The sequence below is a fragment of the Chrysemys picta genome, chromosome 13 (assembly GCF_011386835.1).
Source record: "Chrysemys picta bellii isolate R12L10 chromosome 13, ASM1138683v2, whole genome shotgun sequence".
NCBI lineage: Eukaryota > Metazoa > Chordata > Testudines > Emydidae > Chrysemys > Chrysemys picta.
In genome coordinates, this window is record NC_088803.1 from 22,027,999 (window position 1) to 22,047,336 (window position 19,338).

General features: G+C 54.3%; 1 long non-coding RNA gene across 1 annotated transcript; it reads left to right on the top strand.

Annotated features, from left to right (window-relative positions):
- Positions 1-4,145: 4,145 nt before the first annotated feature.
- On the top strand, positions 4,146-14,469 carry LOC135975291 (uncharacterized). The gene is made up of 2 exons (XR_010592219.1): positions 4,146-4,244; positions 4,570-14,469. It is a non-coding gene; the product is annotated as an uncharacterized LOC135975291 (long non-coding RNA).
- The last annotated feature ends 4,869 nt before the right edge of the window (positions 14,470-19,338 follow it).

Consider the following 19,338-nt stretch of genomic DNA (forward strand, 5'->3'; position numbering starts at 1 on the left):
TGACTGCAGAACATGTCCCTGCAGCCCCTGTCTGCTCGCAGCTCCTGGGCTTTCCACGGGCCCCTGCTGTTCCCGGCCAGCTGAGCTGTGAGAGTGGGAAGTTGCCCCGAGTGTGACCGCCACTTCCTGAGTTTGCAGAGAGCCTGAGCCCATTGCTTCAAGAGGCGGGTCATGAGTCCCAAAGGGATGGTGAGTCTTACTGGGGGTAGGAAGAGAGGAGGGAAGGGAGCATGTGCCAATGAGTCTGAAATCAAATGTGTCAGAAATAGCAACAAACAAATAAATAAATAAACAATACAAATCTGTTTTATCCTCAAGGTTTTGTTTCACATTCTGTCTGACAAATGACAGTCGAGGCGCAATGAGGCCAGGGCAGCCTGGGGATCGACACTGTGATTTTTAGTGTCATCAAACAGATTTCTGGGTGTGCATTTGCTGCCCACCCAGGGCCGGGCTTTGGGGTCACCTGGCATGCACGTGACGGAGGCCGTGTGTGTCTGGCAGGTCGAACCCTCCTCGGGGAAGACAGCACGGCTGGGATGGACAGTGGGCCTGCCAGTGAAATGGCCCCCAGAGGGCAGCAAAGGGTCAGGAAGGAGCAAGGGGCAGTTTGGAGACACCCCCAGCCCAATTCAGTGGGAGGGGGGAGGCAGGGCCGGCTCTGCCTTTTTGGCCACCCCAAGCAAAAAAAAAAAAACCTGTGGCACGGCCGGAGCGCGGGTGCAGGGAGACCGGCTGGGGGGGGCGGGGGAAGGGAGCAGGCGGGAGAGAGAGAGAAGGGGGTGGCCAGGGCTACAGCAGGGGCGCTGCCACGCGGCCCCTCCCACTGCGCCGCCTCCTGCCGCGAGGGCTCCGCTCCGGTCGGCGGGGAGGGAAGGAAGAGGACTGCCCTGCAGGGCGCTCTGGTTCTCCGCGCCGTCGCCCCCTACAGGGCGGCTGGAGCGGAACAACAACAACAACAAAAAGCGGCCGTGCCGCCCTAGGATTGGGCAGAATGCCGCCTCGAACAATATGCTCCCCCCCAGGGCCGCTTCGAACAATCTGCGGCCTGCAGCCGGCCCTGGGGGGAGCAGTTTTCAGACATGTGCTAGCACAGTGGTTCTCAACCAGGTGTACATCTACCACTGGGGATACACAGAGATCTCCCAGGGGGTACCTCAACTCATCTAGAGATTTGCCTAATTTTACAACTGGTGACATAAAAAGCACCAGCGAAGTCAGTACAAACGAACATTTCATACAGCCAATGCCTTGTTTATACTGCTCTGTACACTGAAATGTCGGTACGAGATTTATATTCTGATCGATTGATTTTCTAATTGTCTGGGAAAAGGGCACAGGGCAGCCATTGGGGAGTCACAGTGTGCTGGGGCATGTTTGCGTTTTTATGTCTGATTTTCCAAGGAAGTGGTTTTCAAGTGAGGTGAAATTTGGGGGTACGCCAGACACACCTATCTCATAGAGCTGGAAAGGAGCCCGAAAGGTCATAGAGTCCAGCCGCCTACCTTCACTAGCAGGACCAAGTACTGATTTTGCCCCGATCCCTAAGTGGTCCCCTCGAGGATTGAACTCACAACCCTGTGTTTAGCAGGCCAATGCTCAAACCACTAAGCCACATGTGTCAAACTCAAGGCCCGCGGGCCACATCCGGCCCGCCATACAATTATATCCGGCCCGCGAAATCGTTTTATATATCTGTTTTTAATGGCCCTGTGATATGACGCCCCAATAACACACACTACAAATCCCATGATGCAGTGCAATTGCCGCCAACGGCAAGCCGCGGTTCAAGTTCGCGGTCTGTTGATGTATACAACGCTAATATCAAATCAAAGCTAGACCCCAACAATGGCCAAGAGAAAAATTGATTCTGAAAACCGAGGCTTTCAAAGCCGGTGGGAGAATGAGTATATGTTTACTGAAATTGCAGGTAAACCAGTGTGTCTCCTTTGCGGGAGTAATATCGCTGTAATGAAGGAGTATAACCTAAGACGGCACTACGAGACGAAACATGAGAACAAATTCAAAAACCTGAGCGCAGGACAGAAGCTACAAAAGGTAGAGGAGTTGAAGAAGAATTTGACATCCCAGCAGACGTTTTTCACCAAAGCAAAATCACAAAGTGAAGCTGCTGTGAAAGCAAGTTTCATTGTGGCCGAAGAGATCGCCAAATCAGGACGGCCGTTTACCGAGGGGGAATTCGTAAAGAATTGTATGATGAAAGTGTGCGACGTCCTTTGTCCAGATAAAACGCGAGCGTTTGCAAATGTAAGCCTCAGCAGAAACACTGTTGCTAATCGGGTTTGTGAGATGGCGACTGATTTGAAAACACAGTTGATTGAAAGAGCAAAAGATTTTGTTGCATACTCCCTTGCCGTGGATGAAACTACTGACGCGACTGACACTGCACAGCTGGCGATATTTATCCGTGGTGTGGATTCCAATTTGTGCGTAACAGAGGAAATACTGGACATTAAATCGATGCACGGGACAACGAAAGGAGAAGACATCTTTGGAAATGTATTTCAAAGTGTAACCGACATGAAACTGCCGTGGGAAAAACTCGTTGGACTTACAACAGATGGCGCACCTGCTATGTGTGGTGAAAAAAATGGACTGGTGGGAAGGATGCGCTCAAAGATGCGGGAGGAGAACTGTGCCGGTGAGTTGACAGTGTATCACTGCATCATACACCAGGAATCGCTGAGTGCTAAAGTCCTAAAAATGGATCATGTGATGAACACTGTAACACAAACCGTCAACTTTATCAGAGCCCACGGTTTAAATCACCGCCAATTCCAGTCTTTTCTGCGGGAAATAGATAGCGAGTTTGGCGATATGCCATATCATACGGAGGTCCGGTGGCTAAGTCGGGGAAAAGTTCTCAAAAGACACTTTGAGCTGCGAGAGGAAATCTGCCAGTTCATGGACAGTAAGGGGAAAGACTGCACAGTTCTGCGGGATGAAAAGTGGAAATGTGAGTTGGCGTTCCTGGCTGACATAACGTCGCATCTTAGCACTTTAAACCTTCAACTCCAGGGACGGGAGCACATAATAACCGATATGCATGATGCAGTGAAGGCATTTCAAGTGAAGCTGCGCTTATGGGAGACACAAATGCACCAATGCAACTTGTCTCACTTTCCCTGTTGCCAAGTAATACGGAACCAAGAAAGTGCCACAGTTTTCCCAAATGCCACCTTTGCTGAAAAACTCAGCGCGCTGCGCACTGAGTTCGCACGGCGCTTCAGTGACTTTGAGGCACAGAAAAGTAACTTCAAGCTGCTTCGCAACCCATTTGCAGTCGATGTGGAAACCGCACCTGTAGAAATGCAGATGGAGCTGATAGAACTGCAATGTAACGGGACACTGAAGGCAAAGTACGACACTGCGGGGCCAGCACAGTTCACTCGCTTCATTCCTGAAGCGATGCCGCAGCTCCGCCAACATGCGGCTCGAATCCTGTCCATGTTTGGCAGCACATATCTGTGCGAGCAGCTGTTCTCTGTGATGAAAATTAACAAAACGTCACACAGGAGTCGCCTCACTGATGAACACCTGCAATCGATCCTGAGAATCTTCACAACACAGAACCTAACCCCAAACATAAACGAACTTGTTGCAAAGAAAAGACTCCAAGTATCAGGCTCTGACTAAATAGGACAAGAAAATGGAATGTTATGATTTGTTATGATTATACTTTTGCTTTAAATTCAATTTTTTATTTATATTTTCAGATTTTTTAATATTCCAGCATGTACAGATTTTGAATGTATTGTATTGACAGGATATTTTTTTATGAAGAGCAAAATATTTTAAGTTGAAATGTATTTATTTTGGAATGATATCCTGTATTTTGGTTCATATTAATGGTTAAAAAACATAAATATTTAGTCTGTTAAATAAATGGTTATACTGTTCGGCCCGCGAGTTTTGAGTTTTGGCCCCCCTGTGCAATTGAGTTTGACACCCCTGCACTAAGCTATTCCTCCCCCCAGACTCCTGAAAGGGGGTACAGCGGTCTGGAAAGGCTGAGCGCCACTGCACCCGCACATGGCGGGCTGTGTGGAGCGAAGGGTTTGCAGACGGTCCCTGGTTCCCAGTGGGTGGGTGGAACTTTGCAGACGGACCCTGGTTTGCAGTAACTGCGGGTGGGGAGTTTGCAGATGCTCCCTGGCAGAGGGGCGGAGCTAGTTTCCCTTCCAGCTGATTCGGGGCTTCCTGTATCGGAAACAAGGGGGAAGGTACCCGGGGTGCGGATCGGGCTGCGGGATCTGGCCCCCAGAGGCTGCTCCCCTGGGGTCCATGATCCCCTCTATCTTCTCTGGGTCCAGGGGCCCCTTCCAATCTTTGTGTGGGTTCTGCCCCGCCCTGTGTCCAGGGGTCCCCCCCTTCACCCCCAGCCTGGGCCAATCCCCCTGATTCGGGGCTTCACCCCTGCAGAGTCTCCCCTCCCTGGAAGTGGGGGCCATGTGTGATGGGGCAGGTTTGGGGGGGGGCGTTGGAGGGACGTGACTCCTAAACCTTCCTGGTTCCAACCCATCCTCCCACCTTTTTGTTCCTTTACAGACTTCTCCCTGCATGGATCTCCCGGTGCCTATCCCCGTGGTGCCCAGCCGGGTCTGTCCTGCTCCCCACAGGCTCTGGGGGCTGTTGGGGGCCTGTTCCCCGCTCGGACCTCACCCCCCGGCAGAGTGACTCAGCCTCGGGCGCTCTGCCAGAAGCAGCTGCAGCAGCGAGAGCCGCAGTTGGTGAATTGCTGTAGCTTTCACGCTGACTCACTTTCTCCGGCCTGGGAACTCGGCTTCAGAGTTAAATCCCAGGGACAAACAACCAGCCTCCCTTCCCCGCCAGAGCCTTTCCCCGGGGCCTCCGCCATTTCCCGGTCTGTGGTGCTTACCCTGGAGCAGGCGAAGAGGCGCCTGGCTGTGAATACCTGCTCCGTTGGGTTGCGGCAGCATCGCAGGCCCTGCTCTGGCACCGGCCCGGGGCTAGGGGTGGCAGGCACATGAGGTTACACTGGAGGGAAGCCGCACATTTCTGGGTGTGGGTAGCTAGGCATTGGCACAGCTCACCCGGGACTTTGGTGGATCCTCCATTACGGCCAGCATTTGATGTGGGACGGGGGTGGGGGTTGGGCCTCAGTTTCCCCAGTTCATTCCGGGCCCTCCCGGGCATGCGGGTTACCCGGGTGATCCCAACGTTCCCGTCCGACCTCGGCGCTGGGAATTCTCCAGCTGGCCCAGCGGCGGCGAGGTAACATGGGGCCCCGAGAGCGGGGTCTGGAGCAATGTTACCTCTAATTTTTTACATGTATGTGCAGAATTAATTTTGTTATGTGCAGCAATATGGAGGTGATGTGTGGTGGGGGTGGGGCCCAGGGGTTCAGAGTGTGGGAGGGGGCTCAGGGCTGGGTCAGAGGGCTGGGGTGTGGGCTCTGGCTGGGGATGCAGGCTCTGGGGTGGGACCCCAAATCCCCTTGGAGACCCCTCTCCACCTGGGAATGGGGGCAGCACCCAGAGAACCTGCCCCACTGACTCCCAGCTCCCGTCCCTCCCCTCCCAGACATCTCCCCTGGGGGGGCTGACAGACAGGAACCCCTGACCTTCTCCCCTGTCTCTAACTGTGACCCCAACCCCCACCTGTCACCTCTTCTCCAGCCCCTGGAGACACTAACCTGCCCAACTGCTGTGGGCACCTTTCTGGGAGCTCCCTGCTGACCCCCCACATACCCTCCCTGCTCCCCAGCTGCAGGGCACCCCCAGAGCTGAGCGCAGCACCTAGCGCTGCCCCCCAGCTCTACACAGAGGTGCCCTGCCCCAGCTCCTGCCTGCCACGCCCTCCTCACACCCCCGGGGCACTGGCCCCTGGTTGGCCCCAGTTCTACTCTGAGCCCCCCCTAAAACCCCCATCAGCTTCCCCCCAGCTCCCAGCCCCTCTCCAAGCGCCCACCATGGCCCCCTGTCAGCTGCCCCCAGAGGCCCCTGCCCCTCTCTGAGGGTCTCCCCCCCAGGAAGTTCAGGAACAGCCTCCTCAAGCGAGCCGAGGGGCAGAGAATCCTTCCCAGGGGCTGGCTGGGGGGGTCTTGCCCCCATGCTTGGGGCTCACTGACCCCCATGTGTGGGGTGGGGAAGAGATTTTCCCCAGCGTCAGATTGGCAGAGATTCTGGGGGGTTCATCCCCCTCGGCAGCCGGGGCACTTGCTGGTTTGTACAGGTGTAACTAGGGGGGCTCTGGGACCTGACGTCTGTAAGTCAGGGTTTGGGGGCGTCGGTGCTGGAGCTGTCACAGGGGGATGAGGGGCTGGGGCTGACTGTGGGGGTGGGGTAGGGGCAAGGGTCTGGGACCAGAAGAGATGATCAGGATGGTTCCTTCTGGCCTGAAAGTCTCTAGTTTATCCTCCCCGACCCCATTCCCTTCTGAAAGCCCCCCTCAACCTTCCTTGGCTCCCCCAGCCCCTCTCTGAGCCCCCTGGGACACCCTGCTGCTGCCCCCGGTACTTGGCACAGGTGCCTGTCCCAGCACGGGCTGCAGAAAATGGCTCGTAGCGGCACCAATATCTCGGAGCCCCCCACGTTGGTCTGGAGCTGCTGGACGCGCTGCAGGGACTCGGCCATGGTCTGTTGGGTGTATCCCACGCTCTGCCTGCGGGTGGCGCCAAGGGGTTAGGGGCCGGGACAGCTGGAGCCGGGGACACCCCGACCCCAGCCAGTCCTGCCCCCAACCCAGGGAAACCCCAACCCCAACCCCAGCCAGCCCTGCCCCCCGTCAGACCTGTCCTGACCAGCCCTGGCCCCAGCCCACAGACACCCCTCAACCCCAGCCAGCCCTGCCCCCTAACCCAACCAGCTCCCTCTCTGCCCTGCCCCCCTGACTCATGGGTAGAAGGACTCAAACCGAGACCAAAGTCGTAGATGTTGAAATAACAGACCAGGGACAAACTATTCAGCAGGACCAGGGTCTCCTGGGGACAGACAGATGGACGGAGTCACCCCCCAGGCCCAGCCAGACTGGTCTGCTCCCCCACCCCCAGCTCTGCCCCTTGCGCCCCCCTGGCTCTGCCCCACTGGCCCAGCCAGCCTGGGCTGCTCCCCCATACCGGATCTGCCCCACGGGCCCAGCCAGCCTGAGCTGCTCCCCCAGCTCTGCCCCATGGCCCATCTAGCCTGGCCTCCTGCCAGGCTTACTCCTGATGGAATTTCTGCACCACTGCGCCCACGCAGAACTCATGTGTCTGGCAGAATTTTTTTCCTACAGAAAATACATTTCTGCCTGAGAAGTGCTGCAGTTCCGCCTTTCACCCACCAGAAGCCACTGTGGTTTCAGAACAGCCAGCAGCATGAACTCAGCCGGTTGTTGTGGTAAACAGCGTAACTGCAGCACTTCTGGGGCAGAATGTATTTTCTATGGGGAAAAAAAATTCTATGCGTACCCAGAGCTGCAGAATTCCCCCAGGAGTAGAAGTTCATCACAGCACCCTGCTGGCAGAGCCAGGTTAGGACAGACAGAGGGGGGCATATGGGACTGCTGGGGGGGACAGACTGGGGCACAGGCTCAGGAGCTAGTGGGGTGACACCATTGAGCCAGGAGCTGAATGGGAGTGGGAGTGCAAGGCCACATGGGAACAGGGGCAGGGGAGATGCAGGAACACATGGGGATGGGTGTGTGTGCGGAGGGGGGACAGGGGCAGATGTGGTTGTCTGAATGGGAGAGGCTTGGAATCAGCCAGGATCTGCATGGGAGAGGCTCCCCAACTCCCTAACTATCTGCCACTCCCCCCAAAAAACCTGTTCCATACTTCTTCTTTGAGTGATTGCTCAGGTGTATTACACAGTAGGTGTGCATGCTCGCCACTTGCACCAGTGCTGGAAGTTTTTCCCTTAGCAGTACCCGTACTCGGGGAGCGCCGCTATGACCCCTAGAGCAGCGCCTCTATAGCACTCCCCCCACCCTCAGTTTCTTCTTGCCGCCAGTGAAGATAGTCGGAACTTTGTGCTCCAGCTCTGCTGCAGCCTTTCTACTCGACCTTAGTGGTACAGAGAGACATTAGACTCCATGCTCTCCTGATGGAATCGGCGTTGGCCCCAACTCCGGCATGCCGGGTGGACTCGGCACCCGCCGCCGCGTCGTCAGTGCGTAGCGAGGCCCCCTCTACCAGCTGGCACCGCTCCCCCTCCAAGAAACAGGGAAAGGGCCCTACCTCGCAGTGGCGCCGAGACAAGGAAAGAGGGGAGGCTGGTCCCATGTCGGGCAGCCTACGGTCTCCCTCGCGCTCAAGACCACCGACTCGTGTTGAGCGGAGCAGCCTGGCGCCGTCTGCCTGCACATCTCCGCCGGTACGGATGCCGTCGACGCTGGAGGCGATGCAGGCTGCAAAGGACATTATGAGTCCGCCTGTTCCAGGCACGCAGCCGGTGACGGCTCCCCAGTCCTGGGGCAAGCCCCCATTGGGTGCCCATCAGACCTCTCCTGCGGGCCGCAGTCCTGCTCCGAGGGCCGCTCCCTGCACCGTTCGACGCGCAGTGACCAATCGTCCGGCAGCTCGCGCCCTCCCTCAATGCCGACCAGGGCATACCGGTCACCACCCTCACGGGAGTCTCGGGGACCCTGTACACCGCCTGCCAGCAAGCACAGGCATCAAGAGAGGCGCTGGGAACGTTTCCCTTTGCGACGTGACTACCACAGCCATTCTCGACAGGATAGATGTCATTGTTCTCATTCCGTCGCGATCGGGATTCCCCTCGCAATGACTCGGCACCGGAACACTGGAGCTCCCGCCACCGTCATGGGTACCAAAGTAGCACTTCGGGCGGGTACCGGTCCTCGACGTTGAGGTCCAGGTCCCGATGGAGGTGACATCGCAGGCACTGCGGCTCATACCGTTCCCGTGAGACTGTGCGCTCGATGGTGACCTCGGCCTCGGCACCCAGCCGCCCATCCCGGCCCGCGCGCCCCAGCTGGGGCAACTACTGCCACCGGGCCCGCAGCCAGATCAGTAGCAAGGGGCCCTGTGGCAGGGACAGTGGTGCCAGTGGGCACCATGGCCACCGATGGCCGCCCAGACGGGGACCCACTCGGTTGCCGGAGCGTCTCAGGCCCCATCAGCCTCATCCGGCTGTGTAAGAGACTCTGATCCAGGGCTCGACCCACCAGTACTGGCTGAGGCCCACGGCTCCGTGCCGGCCCTTTCACCGGCACCGGACGACACCATAACGGCGCCCCCGCCATCAATCCCTCAGGAGGACTTTAAGGTGCACCAAGACTTGCTAAAGTAGGTGGCAGCCAGCCTCCAGCTGCAGGCCGAGGAAATGGAGGGCCCTTCCGATTCCCTCTTTAACGTGCTGTCCCCCTCGGCACCGGGCCACGTGGCTCTGCCCCTGCACCAGGGTGTAGCCAACATTTCCAGCACCCTGTGGCAAACTCCCGCCTCCTTGGCCCCAATCTCCAAAAAGGCTGAAAGGAAGTACTTTGTGCCCACCAAGGACCATGAGTACCTCTATTCCCACCCGGCATCTAACTCGCTTGTGGTAGAGTCGGTAACCCACAGAGAGCGACAGGGCCAGCCAGCGCCTACCCCCAAGAATAAGGATGCCAGATGACTGGACTCCTTTGGTAGAAAAATTTATTCCTCGTCAAGTTTCCAACTCAGGGTAGCCAACCACCAGGCCTTGCTGAGCAGATATGACATTAACTTGTGGGAGTCTCTGCCTAAGTTTGAGCCTCTCCTCCCAGACCGGGACAGGAAGGACTTTAAGGTCCTGGTGGAAGAGGGGGCGGGCAGCAGCGAAAGCGGCCCTGCAAGCGGCATTGGACGCAGCCGACACTGCAGCCCGCTTGATGGCTTCGGCGATTTCCATGCGCAGAGCGTCGTGGCTCCTCCTGTCTGGACTGTCGACGGAGGCCCAATCCCTTATGCAAGACCTCCCGTTTGATGGGAAAGTGCTCTGCGTGGACCAGACGGATGTCAGGCTGCATGGGATGAAGGATTCCCGTACCACCCTGCAGACCTTGGGCCTCTACGTCCCTCCGGCTAAGGACAAGGCCAAACTGCAACCGTCGGCTCAACCTGCGAGGAGCAGTTACGAGCCCCCGTATAAAAGACTGAGAGACCAAAAACGTCGGTCTCAGCGACAGTCCCGCTCTGCCCCGCAGCCCGGGCCCTCTAACGACAAGAGGCAGGGAAAGAGGCGTTTTTGACTATTTGCAGGGGGGCACCGGGCCAGTTGCCAGGGAGACCCCCCGATTAATAATGTTTGTGTTCTGCAACCGTTTGTCTGCCTTCCGCATGGTGTGGTCCCGCATAACGTCGGACCAGTCGGACCTGGGGGCGGTGGAAAGAGTACCAGTAGAATTCCAGGGCAAAGGGTTCTACTCCCGGTACTTCCTGATCCCGAAGGCCAAAGGGGGCCTCAGGCCCATCCTGGACCTCTGGGGCCTGAACAGTGTTCTGGCCTGCTCCAAGTTCCGCATGGTGTCCCTGGCCTCTATTATCGCTTCCCTGGACCAGGGGGACTGGTATGCGTCCCTGGACCTCCAGGACGCGTACTTCCACATCCATATTTTCGAGGGGCACAGGCGCTTCCTCCGCTTCCTAGTGGGGCTGGACCACTACTAGTTTGTGGTCCTTCTGTTTGGCCTATCCATGGCTCCCAGGGTTTTCACGAAGTGTATGGCTGTGGTAGCAGCCTACCTCAGGAAGGACGGGGTACAGATCTTTCCTTACCTGGACGACTGGCTCCTCAAGGGCGACACTCATTCCGAGCAACAGAGGGTCCTGTGGCACCTTTGAGACTAACAGAAGTATTGGGAGCATAAGCTTTCGTGGGTAAGAACCTCACTTCTTCAGATGCAAGACTTGCATCTCTTGCATCTGAAGAAGTGAGGTTCTTACCCATGAAAGCTTATGCTCCCAATACTTCTGTTAGTCTCAAAGGTGCCACAGGACCCTCTGTTGCTTTTTACAGATTCAGACTAACACGGCTACCCCTCTGATACTCATTCCGAGGTAGAGACCCACGTGGAGCTGCTCCTCGCGACATGCGCTGGTCTCGGTCTAGTGGTGAACGAAACCAAGTCAACCTTAGTTCCAGTTCAGCGCATAGAGTTCATTGGGGCGCTGCTGGACTCGTCGAGGGCCACAGCCTCTCTCCCCCTAGACAAGTTCGAGGCCCTGAGAGAGCCCATTGCTTTGGTCACAGTTTTTCCAATGAAAACGGCAAGAGCGTGTCTTCAGATTCTGGGACACATGGCGGCATGTATGTACGTGGTCCGCCATGCCAGACTCCGAATGAGGCCCCTGCAGCTCTAGCTAGCCTCCCAATTCTCTCAGGCCCAGGACGGGCTGGACAAGGTTCTCACGATTCCATCCCCGATACTGGCTTCCCTTCAATGGTGGTCTTGCCTGAGCAATATGCTGCAAGGGGTTCCCTTTCGGGATGCCAGCCCATCGGCTGACCTGGTGACCAACGCGTCAGACCTGGGTTGGGGAGCCCACACAGGACACATGCAAACCCAAGGGACATGGTCGATCCCGGACTTGTCCCTTCACATAAATGTCAAAGAGCTCAGGGCAGTACGGTTGGCGTGCGTAGCCCTCCATACGCACCTTCGCGGCAAGGTGGTCAGGGTCCTCACAGACAACACCGCCGCCATGTACTACATCGGGGGTTCTCAAACTGGGGGGTCGGGACCCCTCAGGGGGTCGCGAGGTTATTACATGGGGGGTCATGAGCTGTCACCCTCCACCCCAAACCCCGCTTTGCCTCCAGCATTTATAATGGTGTTAAATATATAAATGAATGTTTTAATGTATAAGGGGGGTCGCACTCAGAGGCTTGCTGTGTGAAAGGGGTCACCAGTACAAAAGTCTGAGAACCCCTGTACTACATCAACAGGCAAGGCGGGACTCGCTCCCTAGCCCTCTGCCTGGAAGCCCTGAGCTTATGGGAGTTCTGTATAGCCCACGATATCTCCCTGAGGGCCGTGCACCTCCCGGGCATCCGCAATACGCAAACAGATCGCCTCAGCAGGGTCTTCTCCCCCCAGTACGAGTGGTCGCTTCACTCGGAGGTCGCTTACCGGCTTTTCCGAGAGTGGAGAGTTCCCCAGTTCTTTGCAACCCACCAGCACCGGCATTGCCCCCGGTTCTGCTCCAGGGAAGGGATGGGGAGGGGCGCGATCTCTGATGCGTTCCTCCTGCTGTGGTCAGGCCAACTCCTTTACACTTTCGCACCGTTCCCCCTCATCAACAAAGTCCTGCAAAAGGTAAAAGCAGACAAGGTGAGAGTTATCCTCATAGCCCTGGCGTGGGCCCGCCAACACTGGCACGGGACCCTCCTTTGCCTCTTGGCAGCCCGCTCGAGGACGCTGCCGCTTCGCCCGGACCTCCTCTCCTAGGAGGGGGCCGCCTCCTCCATCCCAATCTAGCCGCACTCCACCTGACAGCTTGATTGCTCCGTGGCTAGGCGAGGAGGAGGGCAGGTGTTCGGAGCAGGTAAAGTGGATCCTCCTGGAAAGCAGGAAGCCATCCACACGCCGTACATACATGGCGAAGTGGTCCAGGTTCTCCAAGTGGGCGAGTGAGCGGGGAGTCTCCCCCTCCTCCGCACCTCTCCAGCTTATCCTGGACTACCTCCTGTCCCTTAGGACCCAAGGACTGGCACCCGCCTCGGTCAGGAAGACCATATCAGCCTTCCACCCGCCGGTGCAAGGGCACTCGGTCTTCTCCCACTCTATGACCTCCCGCTTCCTGAAGGGCCTGGACTGTTCATTTCCATACGCTAGACCCCCCGTGCCACAATAGGACCTGAACCTGGTTTTCTCATGACTCACGGGTCCTCCCTTTGAACCCCTGGCCACGTGTTCCTGGTCTCACCTCTCATGGAAGGTGGCCTTCCTTGTAGCAATCACATCGGCCCGCCGTGTCTCGGAACTCAGAGCCTTGACCTCGGAACCCCCCATATGGTCTTCCACAGGGTTAAGGTCCAGCTTCGCCCACACCCGGCGTTCCTCCCGAAGGTGGTCTCCGCCTTCCATATGGATCAGAGCATCTTTCTCCCCGTGCTCTGTCCTAAGCCCCATTCCTCCAACGAGGAATGCCGCCTCCACACGCTCGATGTACGTAGAGTGCTGGTATTTTACCTGGATTGGACCAGACCATTCCAGAAATCCTCCCAGCTTTTTGTTGCCTCAGCTGAGCGGGTGAAGGGGCAACTTATCTCCACCCAGCGTCTTTCCCGCTGGATTACCTCGTGTGCATGTGCTATGACCTGGCAGGGGTTCACCTGCCACCAATCGTTAGGGCACACTCAACGAGGGTTCAGACCTCATCAGCTGCCTTCGTAGCCCATCTCCCTATCCAAGACATTTGTAGAGCGGCCACTTGGGCCTCAGTTCACACGTTCACTTCACATTACGCGATCGTCTCCCAGTCTAGGGATGACGCTGGGTTCAGCAGGGCGGTACTCCATCCCAGTCTATTGTGAACTCCTACCCACCTCCAACAGGGATAGCTTGGAATCACCTACTGTGGAATACACCTGAGCAATCACTCGAAGAAAGGACAGTTACCTGTTCCATAACTGGCGTTCTTCAAGATGTGTTGCTCAGGTGTATTCCACAGTAGGTGATTCCACATCCCGCCCTCCTTCCCCTCTGTCGGAGTTGTCCGGCAAGAAGGAACCGAGAGTGGGGGGAGTGTGCAGCTCCACTTATAGCGTGGTATAGAGGCACCACTTGTAGAACTGATGAATGAAATTGTTTTTAATTGTTCATTTTATTAATGTAACTTCAGAAGTAAGGTTTTATGAATGAAACAACATTCATTCATAAAACCGGTTACCCCAATAACTGGCTAATTGACAATTAAGATGCTTGTTAAGAGCCATAGCTGTTCAGTCAGCTGCCTTTGTAGGTTTCACTATCAATCCAATTCCTGCTTAAATCACTGAGAGTTGCACTGTTTCAGTATTGTAACTTCTATTCACCATTTATTACACTTGCCTACATTGTAACTTCTGTTCACTGCTTGCCATCCACTACACTTGTCTATATTGTAACTTCTGTTCACTGTTCACCATTGTAATTCAAACCCCATTTTAAAATGCTTACTCCATTTTGTAAAAGCTGGCTCCAACCTTCATTTTTGCAAACCTTGCTGTAATCTTATTAGTTTAGGTTAGATGTGTGAATGAGGTATGTATGGATGATGGAATCAACCTCCAGCACCAGCCTGTCCTGATGAAATAGAGTTCAAACACCAATGGTTGAAGATGCAGACAACAGCCCTAACAAAGTAAGAAAAGTCCACCCCAAAAAGAAAAGAACAAAGGTACAACAGAAGAAAGATCAAACCCAGATCCGAGGCTGAAAGTCACATCTGCAATTGACAGGTGATCAATCACCAAACCCAGAGGCAGCGGGACACAGCAAGACCTATAGACTCTGGATTCAAACTAAAGCCTACAAAAAGGATGGGTGAAGATGGAAGACTTTGGAGGGTAACATTCTGCTGCCAACATGGAAGGGCATCAGTGCATGCCCAACAGAGACCCAGCCCTTCCTTGTGCCCGGCTTTCCTGGCCAGTTAGCCGCCACAAGCTACGAACCCAAGCTGCAAAATCAAGCCACAAACTCAAGCTATGTTCAGGACTGGTAACTATGCAGCAGCTGCAGAACATCTGATGGATGTGTGTGTGTGTGGATGTGTGTGTGTATAGGTATTAGGTATGTGTGTGTATAAGGATTAAGATATTAGTTATTGGTCATAAATCAAATTATCATAATAAATGTGGCATCTTTGTCTTGCCCCCTGAAAAGATCCTGTGTAGTTTTGTCTGTATAACACACTCTAGGGGTCGCAGCGGCGCTCCCCCAGTACGGGTACTGCTAAGGAAAAAACTTCCGGCACTGGTGCACGTGGCGAGCACGCACACCTACTGTGGAATACACCTGAGCAACACATCTCGAAGAACGCCAGTTACGGAACAGGTAACTGTCCTTTCTCCCACCCACACCCAACAACTGTCCAGTTTTACTCCAGGCTCCTTCCCTCTCTCTCAGCTCCTCCGTTACCCCGAATTCCCCCAAGCCTTTGCACTGCTTCTGACAGGTGCAGGAAATACAGTTCAGTACTGTAATGTAGTGAATTACTCAAAGTTCTGTATCAGAGGGGTAGCCATGTTTGTTGCTTTTTACAGATTCAGACTGAGGGTCCTGTGGCATCTTTAAGACTAACAGAAGTATTGGGAGCATAAGCTTTCGTGGGTAAGAACCTCACTTCTTCAGATGCTAGTCTAGCATCTGAAGAAGTGAGGTTCTTACCCACGAAAGCTTATGCTCCCAATACTTCTGTTAGTCTTAAAGGTGCCACAGGACCCTCTGTTGCGTTTTTCAAAGTTCTGTGTTAATATGCCTAGTAAGGAATCTATTTGTCACACAAAAAAATGTTTTACCAGAGTCTTTTTGTTGTCTGTATTGTTACAGATGTACTTGCTGACAGATATTTTGAAAAAAATCACCAAAATAATTGAAACTGGCATAATTATATTGTATTATTTTGACCAAAAAATGCAGAATTTTAAAACATTGTGTGCAGAATTTTTAATTTTTTGGTGCAGAATTCCCCCAGGAATACTGGCCGTACCTTGGCGCTGTCGATGCGCTGGCGGGAGCGGTCTCGGCCGTCCATGGGGCACCCCATACTGCAGGAGCGGTCCAGCAGGAAGATGAACTCCCCGGCCGGGCTCTGGCCCAGCACCGCCTCGGGCAGGCTGGGCAGCAGGGTCACCATCATGGCCGGGTCGCCTATCAGGAGCCTGCGGGGAGATGGGGCCAGCCCCAAATGGGGCAGGCATGGGGTCGAGCCCTGTGAGAGCCCCCAGGCCCCCCTGACTTCTCCAGAGCCCCACCCATGTTCCTCCCCCCTCCCCATAGATCCCCCACTGCCTCATCTCCACCCCTCTGTCCCTCCCCCTACCTCTTTCCCCTAGATCCCACACTGCCCACAATTACCCATACCCCCCAAATCTGCTGGGCACCCCACTGCCTGGCTCCTCCCAGGCACCCCACCCTCCTACCCCCAGCCCTACCAAGAACCCCTGCTCCCCACATCCCAATGCCCACCCCCTGATCCTGTCCCCAATCCCCTTCACACACTCTATCCCCAGCCCCTTCAATGCCCACCCCTAGTTCCCACCCCGCAGACCTCACTGTTAGGGGGCTTATTTCTTTACCCTTTCACTTTCCTGGTCCTTTTTGCATGAACAGAGAGCAACAATACCCAAAGTCCAAAGGTGCAAACAATTTGATATTTATTGGGGTGAACTTCCAGCAAGCATGATTCCAGTTTCCTTTCTCAGTGTTCCCCTTCCCAGGTCTGACACCACAGAGCCATCCCTGTTCCCATGCCCTGTTCCCATTCCCCCCTTAGCAAAACATGATTCCAATTTCCCCATTCCCCTCTTTACTTCCTGATTGACTGCAGATTAAATAGTAAAACTTGAGTTCTGCTTAGCTATACCCTAACCAATTATTTTACTGAAATTTAACTAACCAATCCTAACACATTGTAACATGGTTATTTAACCAATTATATCCCACCACCTTAATTGGTTTACACCCAACAAAATTAATTATACAGCAGACAGAAACAATCACAGAACCAGACAGAGACCATGCAAATAAACATACAAAACAATACAGAAGCGAGGATTTTACATCCCAGCTATTGATAAGTGAGTTCTTGCCAGACAGGATGCTATCACACTAAGTTTCCTTTTACATCTTCTAGGCTCTTTCCTTTTTCTGGAGGTGATCGGAATATCAGGACAGGATTGGATTCCTAACAGCCCAATAGCACCTTATTTCCATGTGACTAGTTTGGAATGTGAGGATGTGACCGTTCACTTCTCAGCTTATGGCTGCCTCTGCTGCTTAGCCAAAGGTCTTATTTAGCCTAAGAACAGAGCCTCAGACTGTCCTTACACATACAGAGAGTGATTTTGATTCTCTCTTTTATATCTCTATAACTAGCTAAGTAATAAAAATACACCTAAATTCTTAAAGGCAGGCCTAAATATCTATAGCCTAACACTCACCCTACTCAGGGGAAGAAGGGTGCAGGACTCCCCACAGCTCTGCTTCAGGCAGCCCAGCCTCCAGCACCACACTGGGTTTGTGCAGCTCCATGTAATACCTATCTCATAGAACTGGACGGGACCCTGAAAGGTCATTGAGTCCAGCTCCCTGCCTTCACTAGCAGGACCAAGTACTGATTTTGCCCCAGATCCCTAACCGGTCCCCTCAAGGATTGAACTCATAACCCTGGGTTTAGGAAGCCAGTGCTCAAACCACTGAGCTATCCCCAGCAGCTCCATGTCCTGCTCCCATGGGGGGGACCTGGGCCCCTCTCTTCAGCTCCTGCAGGGCAGGGTCCCACTGGCTCTCGAACTCGACTCAGTGCCCCTCCATGGAGCCAGAGGGGAGAGGGCAACCCAGGAACGTGGGCTGCACCACCCCCTGGGAACTTGGGCTGGGCCCCCTGGCTTAGGTGGGAGGGAGAGAGGGAAAAACACCTGGAGAAAACACTGACCCCTCTCCTTCCCCCACTTGGTAGCTGCTGCGGAGGGAGAGAGACAGTTTTTCCCAAACCAGTGCTAAAGCTTAATGAAAATCGTTTGTCCAGACAAGTGATTTCCATTACGTTTGGGGAGAGGTCTGGAAACCATTAAGGCCAGATCTTTGTTATCTGGTAAGGTTCTGGCTCTGCAGAGTTCTCCCATTGACTCTTAAGCAGCACTAGGTTTGGAGGGGATGCTGCTAGGTGTTTTGTAGGATAAAGACCTTATTTGCAAGCTCTTTGAAGCAAACTCCAAGCCCTCTGTTCATGTTAGTGTGACCAGATGTCCTGATTTTATAGGGACAGTCCTGATTTTTGGAGCTTTTTCTTACATAGGCACCTATTACCCCCCACCCCCGTCATGATTTTTCACATTCACTGTCTGGTCACCCTAGTTCAAGTGCTCCAGGGCTTCTAAAAACTCCATGAGTCCATTGTGAGTTTTTGAGTTGGTGACACACACAATGTGAAACCAGGAGAACTTTGCCTGTTTCTACAGGGCTCTGTTGCACTTGCACAGCGTGGATCCTAAATACCCATTTAAAATACCCATAACCAACCACTTGATGTTTTATTTCCCTTTGTGTTTTCAGTGCTGTCACTTGTTTGTTTGTGGTTTTATTTTGCTGTTTGTGTTGCTTTATTATTTATTTTTACTGTTCTAGGTGTATGAAGTGTTAATAAATTGAAAGTGGACATCTCAGAGAAATTGCATACGCCTGAGTGAATGCCTTTTCCGCTCCTTTCCAGTATCAGAACATATTGTATTAATATTTGCAATCAGGGCCGGCTCGAGGGTTTTTGCTGCCCCAAGCAGCCAAAAACAAACAAAAAAAGCCGCGATCGTGATCTGCGGCGACAATTCGGCGGGAGGTCCTTCGCTCCGAGCGGGAGTGAGGGACCATTTGCTGAATTGCTGCCGAATAGCTGGACGTGCCGCCCCTCTCCGGAGTGGCCGCCCCAAGCACCTGCTTGCCAAGCTGGTGCCTGGAGCCGGCCCTGTTTGCAATGAGAGCATGGCTATTTCTAGTTGACTCATAGATTTGTTTAGCATCTTAAAGCTGCGCTATGTGTGCAGATAATATGCATGCAAGAGAGATAGTTAATTATTATTAAGGGTTTTTTTATATTGTGCTTTTATCCAACAATAGTTAGCTAACAGTACAAAGAACATTAGGAAAGATCATTTAATTGGTGCTGGTCCTGCTTTGAGCAGGGGGTTGGACTAGAGACCTCCTGAGGTCTCTTCCAACCCAGATATTCTATGATTCTGTGATCCGCCAAGACCCTCAGCAATTTTCAAGTGGTCTGTGGGGAAAAAAGGTTGAGAACCACTGCCCTAGAAACTTGCCCATTTCCCCCTGGCTTTTGTTATCAGTTACTGTTAACTCGAGTGTATCTGCTTTGAACTGTATGTAACAGCCAGCAGGGCAGGGAGGCATCAGGTGCGGGGAGATCACCCCGGAGTGGGGACACCCAGCCCCTGTCCTGAGTGACCAGGCTCCTGGGCCCAGCCTTGTCGGGGTTTCGGGGACTCGGCCGAGCCGGATGGAGGAAGGGGAGCACTCGAAGGCACCCAGGCCTCCGGGCAAAGGGAGCTGGAGCGAGGACTCGGGTTTCACTAGCCGACTCCGCCGGGGCGGTGCAGACGTCAGGAAGGTTCCCCTGATAGCGGGACCATCCCAGGCCCCTGGGTGAGAGTAGCTGGGGGCGGGGAATTT